Here is a 15151-nt window from a genome sequence, read left to right as displayed (position 1 = left end):
CCCTAACCCTGACACCAGGGGTGTTGTGATCTTCCTGCACACAGTGCCCTATCCCTATTAATACCAGGAGTGTTGTGATCTTCTTGCACACAGTGCCCTAACCCTGGCACCAGGGGTGTTGTGATCTTCATGTACACAGTGCCCTATCCCTATTAATACCAGGAGTGTTGTGATCTTCCTGCACACAGTGCCCTATCCCTAATACCAGGGGTGTTGTGATCTTCCTGCACACAGTGCCCTATTCCTGATACCGGGGGTGTTGTGATCTTCTTGCACACAGTGCCCTATTCCTGATACCGGGGGTGTTGTGATCTTCCTGCACACAGTGCCCTATTCCTGATACCGGGGGTGTTGTGATCTTCTTGCACACATCCCGGTATCAGGGATAGGGCACTGCATGCAGGAAGATCACAACACCCCTGGTATTAGGGATAGGGCACTGCGTGCAGGAAGATCACAACACTCCTGGTATTAATAGGGATAGGGCACTGCATGCAGGAAGATCACAACACCCCTGGTATCAGGGATAGGGCACTGTGTGCAGGAAGATCACAATACCCCGGAGGAGTGAGGGTCAGGCAGCTCCCCCCTGTCTGTGAAGCCAGCCTCTCAGTAGTAATGCAGGGAGGGAGCTGTCTCAGACTTCACCATCCTCCCCCCCCCCCTCACCCACACACCATTCACTAGCTGGGACATGGGGGAATTCAGGAGTGAGGGTCAGGCAGCTCCCCCCTGTCTGTGAAGCCAGCCTCTCACTAGTAATGCAGGGAGGGAGCTGTCTCAGACTTCACCATCCTCCCCCCCCCCCCCTCACCCACACACCATTCACTGGCTGGGACATGGGGGAAGTCAGGAGTGAGGGTCAGGCAGCTCCCCCCTGTCTGTGAAGCCAGCCTCTCACTAGTAATGCAGGGAGGGAGCTGTCTCAGACTTCACCATCCTCCCCCCCCCCTCACCCACACACCATTCACTGGCTGGGACATGGGGGAAGTCAGGAGTGAGGGTCAGGCAGCTCCCCCCCTGTCTGTGAAGCCAGCCTCTCACTAGTAATGCAGGGAGGGAGCTGTCTCAGACTGGTATCAGGGATAGGGCACTGAGTGCAGGAAGATCACAACACCCCTGGTATCAGGAATAGGGCACAGGTTCTAGTCATATTGACTGATCACATTACTTTTTTTGTCAAGTACCAACAGTTTCCATTTCCCATCCCCCCAACCATCACCTCAGTTGGAACCTTGGTAACATCAATAGATAAGAGGGCAGCCAGCCAATAGGAATACATATTCATTCCTAACTGACCTTTACTGACCTGGAAAGTGTCAATAATTTGTATCATTTTCTGTTAGTGTTCCTGAGTTTCCATTTCCATTTCCCATCCCCCCAACCATCACCTCAGTGGGAACCTGGTTAACATCAATAGATAAGAGGGCAGCCAGCCAATAGGAACACATATTCATTCCTAACTGACCTTTACTGACCTGGAAAGTGTTAATTTGTATCATTTTCAGTTAGTGCGCACTAACTCCCGTTAGTGCGCACTAACACGATTTAACGATTTTTAACGATAAATCGTTAGAATTTCTATTGTATTGTATTCTATAACGATTTAAGACGATATTAACATTATCGGACGATAATTTTAATCGTTAAGAAACGATTCACATCCCTAATGCGTATAATGAATTTAATAGAAGACCTAAAAGAAGACTATTGCAGTAATCGATATGTGGAAATATGATTGCATGTACAATAGTAAGAAAATCATGAAAATGAAGCAAATTACATAATCCTGTCAAAAGACGAAGTTTATAGAAACCATTCTTTACAATGATTTTGATATGTGAACGAAAAGATAAAACAGGATCCAACCAAACCAAAATTCTTCAGTATTATTATTATTGTCTGACTTGTCATACTGCTTAATCCCAGCCAATCCTTAGGTAGGTAACAAATGTAAAATTTGCCATAATGAAACAGGTGCCATCCAGATATAAAAAACATAAACATAACATTAAAACACCCATCCCTCCCCCCATTATCAAAAAGTAATCAATAGCATAACCCTCCAAATAAAGTAAAAATATCCCTCACCCCAAACCTCTTCCATCATCACCAAAGACCTTCACCCCTCAATCTCCTGGCCCATTAATGTAACATATAGCGTTCCTTACAGTATTAAAAATGGCCAAATATCTAATTTATGAAACTTCATATAATTAGCTTTCTATCTCATTGGAGATTGTTCCAAAGTGTAGGTGCAACACAAGTGAATGGTCAATTTCTTAGCGTCTAGTCAAATGAATTCAGAAGTGGGTTATACATCTCTTCTAGCAGATGGAGATGGATCAAATTGACGTCACAGTATATATGCAGTGACATCAGCCTGCCAATATTTTCCATCTCCAGCAGATGGAGGATGTGCATCTCCCCTCTGGGGATTGCTTCATTTTAAAGAAAAGGAGAATTAAGGAAATAATGTGCCTCGTTCTCTTTTTGTCCCATTCTGGACCTCAAGGGCGTCAACCGCCATCTGCGAGTGAAGCATTTTCTCATGGAAATATTGCACTCGGTTAAAATGGCTTGCAGTTGAGGGAATTTCTGACCTCTCTGGATCTATCTGAGGCATATCTCCACATTCCCATCTGACTAGAACCTCAATGCTTCATGCAATTTGCAGTTCTGGGATGCACTTTAGTTTCGGGCGCTGCCCGTTGCCTGGCCACTGCTTCCAGAACCTTTTCCAAGGTAATGGTGGTAGTTGTGGCAGAGTTGAGAAAGGATGAAATCCTAGTACACCCACATTTGGATGAATGGCTGACTCGTGCCAAGCCACTAGAAGAGAGCCGCCTGGTGACTCACAAGCTGATTTCTCTGTTGTGGGAGCTCTGCTGTGTGGTGAAACAAGCCAAGAGCAGTCTTCATCCTACTTAATCACTGGAATACCTGGGGGTTCAGTTCGACACAAAGCAGGGCAAGGAGTTCCTGCTGGAAGCTCAAATTCAGAAGTTTCTAGCTCAACTCCATCTGCTGTTAAACACTCTGTGCCCATCTGTATGGTCTTATCTGCAAGTCCTTGGCTTAATGGTGGTGACTCTGGAAGTAGTACCATGGGCAGGGTGCATATGCATCCTCTTCAGCTCTCCTTGCTGTCTCGGTGGGATCCGCAGTTCAGGACTATTTGATTCGGCTCCACCTGCCAATGGAGGTCTCCACCCAACTGTAGTGGGACTCTTGGTACCTCCCTGCTGATTGATGTAAGCCACAGTTGTTGCATTGTCCAACATTATTTGGATTGATTAACCCTGTCGACAAACTGTAAACACGCCAACCCGACTGCCCTGGCTTCTATCCAGTTGATGTTCCAGAGAGACTGTTCTGCAGTCCAATGCCCTTGCGCTATCAGCTCCTGACAGTGAAAGGGCACTTGAAAGGGCTCACTTGCTGAAACATGGATACTCTGCGGCAGTGATTTCCACCTTGCCAAGAGCTAGAACATTTTCCACTTCCTTGGCCTATGGGCGGGTTTGGAGAGTTTTTGAGGCCTGATGTGAGGATCGAGATATTCTTCCTTCTTTGGTCAAGATTCTGCTCATTTTGGAATTTTTGCAGGATGGCTTGAATAAAGGCTAGGCTCTTAATTACCTAAAGACACAAGTAGCAGCTCTCATCTGTTTCAGGGGTCAGGTAAATGGTGAATCCTTGTTGGCTCATCCTGATATGGCCCATGTTCTGAAAGGAGTGAAACACCTTCTTTCTCCTTTGCGGTTTCCGGTGCCCTTATGGAGTCTTAATTTTGTTTTGGATTTTTTGGCAGACCCTACGTTTAGACCGCTATGTACTCTGTCCTTGTGGTTGCTAACCTTAGAAACAGTTTTCTTTGTGGCAATTTGTTCTGTGCGTAGGGTTTCCGAACTGCAGGCCTTGTCTTGCCAGGAGCCATTTCTCTAGGTGACTCCAGGGGCAGTACAGCTGTATACTATTCCTTCCTTTTTACCAAAGGTGGTCACTGAGTTTAACTTGAATCAATCCATCTCCCTGCCATCTCTGGACAGAGAGAGAGATGCAGAGGAGTATCATCTGTTGCAACCCTTGAATGTCAAGAGACATATTGTCAGGTATCTAAAGGTTATTGAGCCTTTGCAGAAGTTGGATTGCCTGTTTTTCCTTCACGGTGGTACTAGACAGGGAGAGCCAGCCTCACGGGCTACAATAGCTTCCTGGATTAAGGAGGTAGTCACAGATGCATACGTTGATGCTGGGAAGCTGTTACCTAGTCAGGTTAGGGCTCATTCCACTAGGGCTCAGGCAGTGTCATGGGCGGAGGTGAGATTGTTGTCTCCTGCTGACATTTGCTGAGCTGCGACGTGGTCTTCCTTGCACACCTTTTCCAGGTATTATCGTCTGGATGTGCAGGCCTGGGAGGACGTGGCCTTTGTGCGTGTGGTTTTGGCTGGATCGTGGGCAGCCTCCCACCCTATTGGGGAGTGGCTTGGGTACATCCCACTTCTGTACTCATCTGACTGGCCGCTAAGAAAAGAGAAATTACTAATTGCCTGATAATTTCCTTTTCTTTAGGCCAGTCAAATGAATCCAGCTTCCCTCCATCGGATGCCACATGATTGTGTATTGATCCTCTTGCATGCTAACATGTTACAGAGATTACTGGTAAGTGTTACTCTAGTGTACTAGACTAGTGTTATTACATTCTTGTCTGAGCTTAGTGTTTCACGCTGGCTGAGTATTTAAATGGTTATCTGTTTTTAATCAAGTTTTTTGCTAATCTGTCCACAGTTGCTTTTGAAGGAAATACTGGCAGGCTGATGTCACTACAGGGGTATATATATATATATACTGTGACGTCAGTTTGCTCCGCCTCCATCTGCTGGTAGAGGTGTATAATAGGGATGTGAATCATTTTTTGACCATTTAAAATATCGTCTGATATATTTTAAATAGTCAAAAAATCGTTAGGGCCACGATACAATACCAATTCCCCCGATTTATCGTTAAAAAATCGTAAATCGGGGGAAGGGGGAGGGCAGGAAAACCGGCACACTAAAACCCCCTAAAACCCACCCCCGACCCTTTAAATTAAATCCCCCACCCTCCCGATCCCCCCCCCCATGCTTTAAATTACCTGGGGATCCGGCGGTGGTCCAGAACGGCGGCGGTCCGGAATGGCCCCCTCAATAGAATCGTGTTGTCTTCAGCCGGCGCCATTTTTCAAAATGGCCGCCGCAATATGGCGGCGGCCATAGACAAAAATGATTCGACGCAGGAGGTCGTTCCGGACCCCCGCTGGACTTTTGGCAAGTCTTGTGGGGGTCAGGAGGCCCCCCCAAGCTGGCCAAAATTTTCCTGGGAGTCCAGCGGGGTTCCGGGAGCGATTTCTTGCCGCGAATCGTTTTCGTACGGAAAATGGCGCCGGCAGGAGATCGACTGCAGGAGGTCGTTCAGCGGCGGTCCGGAACCCCCGCTGAACAACCTCCTGCAGTCGATCTCCTGCCGGAGCCATTTTCCGTACGAAAACGATTCGCGGCAAGAAATCGCTCCCGGAACCCCGCTGGACTCCCAGGAAAATTTTTGCCAGCTTGGGGGGGCCTCCTGACCCCCACAAGACTTGCCAAAAGTCCAGCGGGGGTCCGGAACGACCTCCTGCGTCGAATCGTTTTTGTCTATGGCCGCCGCCATATTGCGGCGGCCATTTTGAAAAATGGCGCCGGCTGAAGACAACACGATTCTATTGAGGGGGCCGTTCCGGACCACCGCCGTTCTGGACCACCGCCGGATCCCCAGGTAATTTAAAGCATTTGGGGGGGGGGGATTTAATTTAAAGGGTCGGGGTGGGTTTTAGGGGGGTTTCGTGTGCCGGCTCACGATTTTAATGATTTTTCACGATAGTTTACACACCCAAACGGCAACAATACGATTCCCTCCCCCTCCCAGCCGAAATCGATCGTTAAGACGATCGAGGACACGATTCACATCTCTAGTGCATAACCCACTTGTTCTGGATTCATCTGTCAGTCCTAAAGAAAAGGAAATTATCAGGTAAGAAGTAATTTCTCATTTCTAGTAATAATTAATTTTGCATGTTAGAAAGAGAGTTTGGAGTAAATCTAACTCAAAAGATCTTCATACACTCAAAGGAATATATGGAACTAGTCAATCTGCTTCATAACACTGGAGGACCAATGGAACTCTATTAAAACGGGAGTTATATGATCCCTTCCTCTTACCCCTACTACCATATGGTATGGTAGCAGGGGTAAGAGGGATAAGCACAGTCTTTAAATGCTCCAGATAGAACTTGATAGAGTGAATTACAATAATTGAACCTGGTAGTTACCAAAGAATGAGCAATTGATGCTAAATCCTTTTTGTCCAAGAAACTTATGCAACTGACAAATCTGCTGTAAGTGGAAAAAGATGTATGAACGACTGTTTCGGTAGAAGAATTTCCAAATGGAAAGTGTTTGAAATTTTAAAAAAAGTGAACAATGTTGTATTGTTGTCCAAAGTGAGTGAGGCAAGGCAAAAGATATGATAAAAAGAAAAGAGAGGCACCACTAGGCACTACCACATATACAAAACCCCAAAAAGGAATCAACAGTGAAATTCAGGAAGAAACTGAGCAAGATGGAAGGTAACCAAATCCCTAATATAAGTATAAAAGAAGTTAATACAACAATATGTCAAAAAAATCATTAAATAAAACCTATTTTAACCTGTATAATATATGACTAAAACAGCAACAACAACAAACCCCAAACAGCAGAATTATATATGTGAAAACCAAATCATAAGAATCAGTTCAAGGACAAAACTGAAGTCCAACATGGCCATGTTTTGGTATGAATGCCTGCTTCAGGAAAAATGTTTAAATGTTGAATACTGTAGTTAATCTTTGTTACAATTTTTAGAAAATTTCCAGGTCTATACTGACAAATATTTTAGTGCATCTAACAGTCATCAGTGTAGTCCAGAAAATGCTTCTCAGGAAGAAAGGATCTCCTACAGGAAGATGGATTTACTCATTTATTTGTATATTTTTATAATGCCTCAATCTCCTAATTAAATTAATCAATGCGGTTTACTACTTTTACAATCATAAAAACATGTCAAAAACAATATTAAAAAAAACCCAAAACATGTCAAAAACAAAATGAATATAAATATACATATACATAAACCATATAAAAACAATCCTAAAATTAACACAAAAAGGCTAGCAGAAGACTAGAAATTTGTAATAAAAAAACATTCTTAAATAGTACTGCTTTTAATTTCTTCCTAAAACTGAGATTGTCTGAATTATCTTAATTTACTTAGCAGCCTGTTCCACAACACCTCCCTGCTGTTGAAAATGCTCTGGTCCTAGTCTCTTGCAAGCTATATCCCCGAAACAAATGTATAGTCCTTAAGCTTTGACCAGAAGATCTCAAATTCCAACAAGAAACATAAGGAGCCTACCAACCAGCTAAACAATATATAAAATATTATGCACGAGAGTATGAACTTTAAATTGGATTCCTTCCTTAATCAGCAACCAATGAAGCTGCGTAAGTTTTGATGTAATTCTGTTATGATAACAATCCTTGTCACATCGTTTTCTAACAGCTGTAATACCCTAAGTGCATCAGAAGATAACCCCCAAAATAACGAGTTACTACACTCCAATCTACTAAGAATACTGCAATACTGTCCTAATATCTTCCAATGGAATAAAAGGCTTGAGTTGCTTTAAAATACAAAGTTAATGTAAGATTGAGTTAGCAATCATACTAATATGGGTTCTAAGGGGGTCATTTTCGTAGCGTATCACACGCGAAAAGTCCCTTTTCGTGTGCGATAGCTAGCTCGGGGCGGAGTCAGCCCCGGAAGAGGAGTCGGAACGTTGTTGGGGCAGATGCACCGGATAGATCGCTGGCTGCGAAAAGATAAGAACCCTTAAAGGTACCCTTTTCGCTGCCAGTAGCACGCCCAATAGCGCCACCTTTTACGATGGCACTATTGGGTGCGAAAGCTGGCAGCGATCGCACCGCGGAGGTGCGATCGCTGACAGCTTTTGCAGGCCCGCCCCCGCTTCGCCCCCCTGCCCCCCATTAGTGCCGGGATTCACTATTCTCGCAGGCCTAAATGGCAACCCACTGTCTAAAAGCATGGCCAAATCATGTGTCTCTTGTACTATTTAAAAGGCCAAAATTCTCAATAACCAATTCACTTGGAAACTTGTCAGCTGATGTCTGCCCAAGCAACAACACACAATTTATAAGCTTAAAGTGCTCTAAATATGATCCCTCTACAAAAGCAGAAACCACGTGACTCTTACCTCACAAACCTTTCATGCAGTAAACCAATCAAACCAAAACAATGAGTTTAAGATTGTATATAGAACTTTATGCACTTTTTAAAAAGGCAAAATTGAGTAAGCCTTTTTATTTATTTATTTTAAAATGTATAGACCTTGACAGTTTACACATTCACATTCACATTCATTCATCCCTGCTTGTACCTTTTCCTCCCAGTCACAAAAGCAAAGTCACAGTTGCCTTACAGTTCTCTTCTGTGAGCAAGTGTTTTAGACTTTGTTTCTCTTTTGTGTGCTTAGCCTGGGCTTTGTCCATATAGAAACACAGAAACATAGAAAACAACGGCAGAAAAGGACCAAACGGTCCATCCAGTCTGCCCGGCAAGCTTATGGTAGCATCTGCTGCGCCATACAAATCACCCCCTTACTTAGTTTCCCAAACTGTCAAAAGTCAGGAGCCTTGTTGGTTGCTGTCTGAGTCCAATTCCCTGTTACCTCTTGCCGTGCAGATGCACTTCTGGTGGTGGAACGAAGAAAACATGGCACTGTGCTTGTGGCCTTGTGAGCTATGTGATGATTTTTTTTTTTTTACCTCAGTACTGTTCCTTGCCTAGAGCTGCTCCTTTGCAAGGCCGCTGCTTAACTTACATTTTTTGCTTTGTCACATCTAAGGATCTTTCTTGTTCTTATCTGATACTTTCTTGAATTCTGATGCTGTGTTTTCCTCCACCACCTCCACTGGGTGTGAGTTCCATGTATCCAGCATCCTTTCTGTGAAGAAATATTTCCTCGTATCACTCCTTTGACTGACTACCTCCCTTAAGCCTCATAATATGACCTGTTCATCAAGAGCTTCCTTTGCACTGAAACACGCTTGTTTCTTGCCCATTATTTATACCTTTGAGATATTTATTTATTATTTATTTGATTTATATTCCGCTTTGCAGGCACTTGAAAGAGGACTACATTCAGGTGCTGAAGGCATGTCCCTTTCCCCAGAGGGTTCATAACCTAAGGCCCTCATTTTCAAAAGCATTTACATGTTTAAAACTAGGTTTTACATATGTAAATGCACTTTACCCATGTTAAGTGAGCTTTTGAAAATTGCTACAATATATGCCACTGAATTGTGAATAGGTTTTACTTGCATTAAGTGCACTTTGTCTGGGGCAAATCATAGCTCACACAAAATCTAGCTGCTTCCAGCACAGAGACTGTGCTGGAAGCATTCCCAGGGCAAAATAAAACTTTGGCCAGTTAATGCTGATACTATTCGGTGCTGGCCAGTCATAATTACCTGGGTAACTCTGGTCAGCCAAATGGCAGGCCAAACGTTGTCCAGTTAACTTTAGAAGTGGCTGGCTGAATATCAGCCTCTGTTCATCATAAATGATTAGGCTGGTTGAACTGCAGATGTTTGGGGACTGAACTGCCATGGACTATGTACGGCATCGTAACCTTTAGCAGCATGAAAGCATCCAGTTATCTTCTATTATTTCATGCGGTTGAACAAGACAAGTGGAGAACTTTTGTTGAGTCAAACGAAGAGCACAGTAGAATACCTGCGTTCAAGTGTTGGCAGAATAAACAACGTGTTTTAGAGTTTTCTTCTCTCCTGTAGCCCATGCTGTCAAAGACAAAGACGATCAGCCAGTTGGAGGAGCTTTCTGGGCTTACAGTATTCATGTCCACAGTTAATGATCGAGCAATGGCAATTTTCGCAGCCATTTCCATGGGTAGATTGGCATTTTACCCGCGAAATGGGGCTTTTACATTGCCTACTCGAAATGTAGAGACCCTCTGCTCCCACCTTGGGATCTGTACTGAACAGCCCTAGTCAAGGCCATGGGGTTAGATGTTAAGAGAGGAGGGTAACATTTTTTATATCCCCCCCTGTGAGGCAGGCAGGGCAGGAGATCAGGGTGGCATTTTTAGTTGGACTTGGCAGAAGCATTGTCACTTTCTTTGGTCCCCTGTCTCTGGTAGGCCAGGCCAGGATAGGAAGGAAGCAGGGTTACCTTTTCAGTCCACAACCTGGCTGGAGGGGCCATGTCAGTGGTTTGTTTAGGGGTTTTTCTATTTTTTCAGTTTGAGATATTCTGGATTTTAATTTCTGGTGGGGTTTTTTTTTCTGGTTTCCCTTGTCTTTGCTCAAATAAGGAAAATCCCTCTGCCTCTGGGAAGGGTTAGGGTGAGAGAAGTTTTTTTGTTCCATCTCACTCCCAGTGGATGGAAGGGGTGAATCTGTTGGTGATTGAGTATTTTTGGTGACGATTTCCACCTTTTGTTTCAGGAGGAAGTTTGCTGCCACCCTTCCTGCTCAAGATTAGGGGAAAAGAGAAGCATTATTTTTCCCTTCTGCCAGACCTTTATTCTGAAAGATCCCTTGCTACCATCTGAACAGAAAAACTAGGGCCAAGAACCTTTTTCCCCCTCTAGAGGCCCCCACCAGAGTCTCGCCCTGGGAGAAGAAAGGAGAGTTGCTAGTTTGAAGAATATGAAGTGTAATCCCCTCTTGGTTTAGATGTCCCTAATACAGAGGTCACAGCAGACGTCCCTGGGGCCACTGTCTCCCGGATTTCTCTTAACTTTCTCTTGAACTGTCCACAACACTGGAGTAAGCCACCAAGGGAGCTGGGGTTCTATCAGCGGGCAGGAGAACAAGCTGCCAGGGCCCTAAGCTCCTGGGGGTGGGTACCTTGTATGGTCTCTAACAACCATACAGTCTCTCTCCCACTTGTACTCACGTAGGAAGATCTCTCAGTTCATAAAGCTGGTTCTTGAGGTATGAAAGAGCAGGCAGAGGCTTGGAGTAGTGTTCAGCAAAAATTAGTTTTAATGTAACTTAAAAATAAAGTTCCAACAGGAATTGTAAAATCATTAAAAGTAAAACCAACAGAATGGCAGCTCCAAGCACTCCAGTCTCTATCCAGGTCAGCCTCTGAATCAGTGACTCAGTGTCCAAGTCTCTCCCTAGTGATGGGAAAAGAAGAACTTCTCTCCAAAAGTAAGGCAGGGAGCTTACACTCTGACAAAGAAACTTCTGCAAAAACGAAGGTCACCTTCTCCTTATAGGGTCACTACAGTCCCAACCTTTGCTGGCAGCAGGGCAAACAGCACCTAATTCTCTCCCCTCAGGCTGGGAGTTCCCTCATGAACTGGAAGTAGGTAAATAAAAATCACAGCATCTTTCTCAAAAATCAAAATCCTCCAAACTCTCCTGGTGTAGCCCACTGGAATCCACACAGAACAGCAGCTTCCACTTCCAACAAAAACCCACATCCAACCACACCTTCCTTGAGCTCTACCCAGCCTATATAGAGGAGTTCAGCCAATCCCAAAATAAGGGGGAATGGCCAACCAAATGGGGAGGATCTAAAAATGCAAAACACTCTCCCAGCAGCTGGAAAGAAGGCAAAAGCATCTAATAAGAAGTGAAGCCTTCCTTACAGAAGTATATGTGGACTACTACATCTAGGAGACCCCTGTCTATCTGGGATGCTTACCATTCCAAGCCCTGGTAGAGGGTGAGAACATTTCAGGACTCCAGTAATGATAACTTGGAAGGATAACTTTACAACAATATGTACAGTGCACATACTTCATAAAATACCTGCCTCTGCATTTAAATCAAGATTGTTAAGCAGATATGTTAAACCTATTGCTCTTTAGGAGCTGAGAGCTGAAGGTTAGGTAATGAGATAGGCAGTTCCTTGCAAATGTTTGGAACTCTGATGTACTCAGAGGTATAAATTGAGAGCCAAGGTCATTCTGGATCAAATCAATGTGTCTGTATTTCCACTCAGATTCTCTAGTTTAGCAATTTTAGGGAAGCAGGAGTAATTTTTCCTTGACACTGAAAAAGATCTTTTTTGCCAAGGCCTCTCTAGAAATTCTGATAGTGGTTCAAGGCAGGCAGTAGCCTCGTCACTATTTCATCTATTGCACGGGAGATTCCAAGAAGGAGCCTCACCTTTTGTGATCCTCTGGTATCCCATCTGGATTTGAGAAAAGAAATCTTGTGCATTATGTTGTGCAGTTTTGAACAATGTGGCATCCATCTTCTTGTTGGTTCATCCTGATATCCTGCAGCTTTTGGTCTGATGCTAGAATGCCTGCAGCAATGTGCTCTATTATTTCCTGTTCCACACACCATTTCCACATTCAGCCAATGGCTGTCTGAAAAGAGTATTTAGCAACATCGAGCTCCTTGCCTGGTATATGGGTAATGTCAAAGGAATACTGCACCATCTACATTTGGAAGCGATGTAGTTGAAGTGTGAGATCATCCAATCTTTTGGTTGAGAAAATAGGGACCAGGGGTTTGTGATCTGTCTCAGTCTTAATATGTAATCCAGTAATAAAATCTTGGAAGCATTTGCATGCTCATGTAATTTCTTATGCCTCTTTTTCAGTTTGGACGTTACGCTTTTCAGATGCCAACAAGGACCTTGATGCAAAGGCAACCAGATGAAGTTGCTAATCTTTCTGCCATTGTTGCAGTATTGCCCCCAGTCGTTAGAGTGAATCATCTTCTGATATGATAGTCAGCCCTGCTGCATCAAAGGCCACCAGAATCTTTGCTTTTTTTCAGGGCTACTTGAATCTTTAAAGGGCTTGCTCTTAACTTTGGCCCCTCACAAATTCAGTCTTTGCCTTCCATAGCTCACTGAGTGGGTTAGTAAGATCAGGTAGTTGTGGCAGAAACTGAGCCAAGAAGTTCACCAGATTTTTGTGCCAGATCTCGCAGTGGGACATTTTGAAATTGCTGCCTCTTTCTTTGTGTCAGGGTGTATACCCTCTCCATCAATAATGTCTCAGAAAACATTCGCTTGAAACCAGAACTCACATTTCACATTGCTGAGGGTGACATTTGCTTCCTAGACCTGCTCAAGGCCTTTTACAGTCTTGGATCAAGCTGTTCCATTATGACAGCATCCATATGACAAAGGACCCTGTCAGTTCCTTGAAGCAGATGGCTCATTTTCATTTGGAAGTGCTCAGGTATGCAAAGGATCCCAAAAGGATCACCTGGAACAATCTCACCCAAAAGGAGTTATCAGCTCCATGGAGCTTTCTAGTCAATGGAATCTACCAAAAAGCCACTTGGAAAAGAATTTGGCTTTGCCCAGTTGCTCCAGCATGTGCTCTACTACTTGGGTGCAATTGCTCTTCCACACTCTTATTCAACTGGGTCAAAGTGACACAGACGCGCATGTCTCCATTTGGCACTAATTTGTGTGCTCACTGACCAGCTCAAGAACGCTCATTTCAGTCGTTTCTCCCAGTTTTCAAATTGTGAAAGTGGTGCTATGTGAAACATTAGGAACATTCTTGTTTTCTTTCCCAGCTGAGTTTGATAGAGAGGCATCATTTTTTTCTGCAGTAATTCCAGGCTTTACTGTGAAACATGGAACTCGCTCTAATCTTTGCATTAATCAGCAAGTCAACAGCTGGAACCCTCATGGAATGTATCATGCACTGCCTCCCTTCAAAGCCTGCAGAGAGTAAAAGTACAACACGTGCCCCAGGCCAGAAATCTTGGAAGTCTCTCAAGCAAGCAGCCTAGGCAGATATTTATATGTCACCTTATCAATTACTATGCAGACAAAAACAATTTAACAACACTCTAAGGAACCTGAGGTTGCTACAGCTTGAAACATGGCATCAAAAAACAATTATTTTATATTAAAAAAATAAAAAAATAAATAAATAAATAAATATATATATATATATATATATATATATATATATATATATATATATATATATATACTCCTGTGATTCCTTCTTTTATTTAAAAGGGATTGTTCCATTTTCTGCCTGTGACAGAAACGTTTTTTAAAGTAGGATAGCCCAAAAAAATAAAAAATAGGCTCATCTCAGGGCTGGCCCCGTGGCAGCGCTGTGCAGTGTCCTGTGTAGAGACCTGGACTTGGTTCCTGGTTCAGGTCTTCTGCTCCCTAGATCAGCGGGGGCTATGGATGTTATGGAGGCAGCCCCGGGAAAAGAGAGTCATAGTCATTGTGCAATGGTGGTGATACCCAGTGGTTGGATTTAGGGCTCATGATTGCAAGCTTCTGGAAGGGGCCCTAACGCCCGGCTACCGGCTGAGGACTCTCCCTGCAATGTCCGGGCAAGGTGAGTTAGGAGGAGATATAAAATAGAGGGGAAATACCCAGGCAATTGCAAATGAAGGCCCCCTTCTTCCCCCATCCTCCCAAAAATAAGTAATTAACAAACATAGGCTCATCGGAGGATTAAATTAAGTTTGGGCTTGATAGCATCATTGAAAGCAGGATTATACTATAATGCTAATAATCTATGATTAACCGACATGGTATTGCATTCACTCAGGAGGAAGGACAATACTCAGATTCAGTGCTTTCTCTGCCTCTTCATACAATAAATATTGCAAAGGCTAATGGAGAAGAGCCGATCTCACCAGCCAATTACATTATGCTAATGTTCTCTTACTATAACTCCTGAAGTGGCTTTCACGGTTTAGGGAAGGCCAGAGATTTATATTCTCCCCTCTGAGTTGCAGTCCTTTCTTCCAGTTTAAGGCTGCAAATCAGAATCTATACAAAATAGCACCGTGCATTCTAAATGACAGTTCTTGTCTGCCCCGCTCTGCTTAAAGGGCATGTCTGGGCATTATCTCTCTGACTTCTCATAACAACAAGCTGTTTATCTAAGGAAATCCATGCTCTTGAGAACTTAGGGTTTTTTTTCCCATGAAAACATATGTTTAGTTATACAGAGTGCAAAGCACTGAGGAACATATTAACTTCTTCACTGTATGGTATTCTTTTCTGAAATAAATAAAAAAAAGAAAAG

General features: G+C 43.7%; 1 protein-coding gene across 4 annotated transcripts in view; it reads right to left on the bottom strand.

The window, feature by feature from the left end:
• The window catches only part of CREB5 (cAMP responsive element binding protein 5), an 881413-nt gene that overhangs the window by 547756 nt on the left and 318506 nt on the right, over window positions 1–15151 (bottom strand). The window lies entirely within an intron of this gene.

Source organism: Rhinatrema bivittatum, chromosome 2, assembly GCF_901001135.1.
Source record: "Rhinatrema bivittatum chromosome 2, aRhiBiv1.1, whole genome shotgun sequence".
NCBI lineage: Eukaryota > Metazoa > Chordata > Amphibia > Gymnophiona > Rhinatrematidae > Rhinatrema > Rhinatrema bivittatum.
This window is presented reverse-complemented; position numbering and strand designations above follow the sequence as displayed.